Source organism: Triticum dicoccoides, chromosome 5A (genome assembly GCF_002162155.2).
Source record: "Triticum dicoccoides isolate Atlit2015 ecotype Zavitan chromosome 5A, WEW_v2.0, whole genome shotgun sequence".
NCBI lineage: Eukaryota > Viridiplantae > Streptophyta > Magnoliopsida > Poales > Poaceae > Triticum > Triticum dicoccoides.
In genome coordinates this window covers 621,051,884-621,052,626 of record NC_041388.1, presented here as the reverse complement: position 1 = coordinate 621,052,626, position 743 = coordinate 621,051,884, and positions in this window count along the sequence as shown.

Sequence of the window (743 nt, the reverse complement as noted above, 5' to 3'; positions counted from 1 at the left end):
AAAAAAAAGAGGAAGAAGAAGAAAAAAAAGAGGAAGAAGAAGAAGAAAAGAGGAGAATAAAGAATAGAGGAGTTCTTCTTCTCTTTTTTTTCTTCTTCCTCTTCTTTTTTTATCCTTAAAGCGTCTCATGTTCGACGACCGTCGACCCCTCGGCGACCCTAGACCCGCTCTCGACCCTCGACCCCCTCTTGACCCTCGACCCCTCGGGGACCCTCGACGACCCTCGTTCCCGATAAAAAAAGAGGAAGAAGAAGAAAAAAAAGAGGAGAAGAAAGAATAGAGGAGTTCTTCTCCTCTATTCTTTCTTCTCCTCTTTTTTTCTTCTTCCTCTTCTTTTTTGTCCTCTTCTTCCTCTCATGTTCGGCGACCCTCGACGACCCTCATTCCCGATAAAAAAAGAGGAAGAAGAAGAAAAAAGAGGAGAAGAAAGAATAGAGCAGGAGTCCTGCTCTATTCTTTCTTCTCCTCTTTTTTTCTTCTTCCTCTTCTTTTTTATCCTCTTCTTCCTCTCATGTTAAACTAATAAACTAATAAAAATAAAAATAAACATATAGCAACCTATGAACAAAAACATATATCACATACATACACATATACATTATATATATATGAAAAAAATTAAACTAATAAAAAACAGAGTCGGGCGGCGGCTCACAGCGCGGGGGCAGGCAAGGGCGCCGGCGCGCGGGGGGCAGGACGGGGCAGGGGCAGGGCGACGACGAGGAGGAGCGGGCGGCGACGGC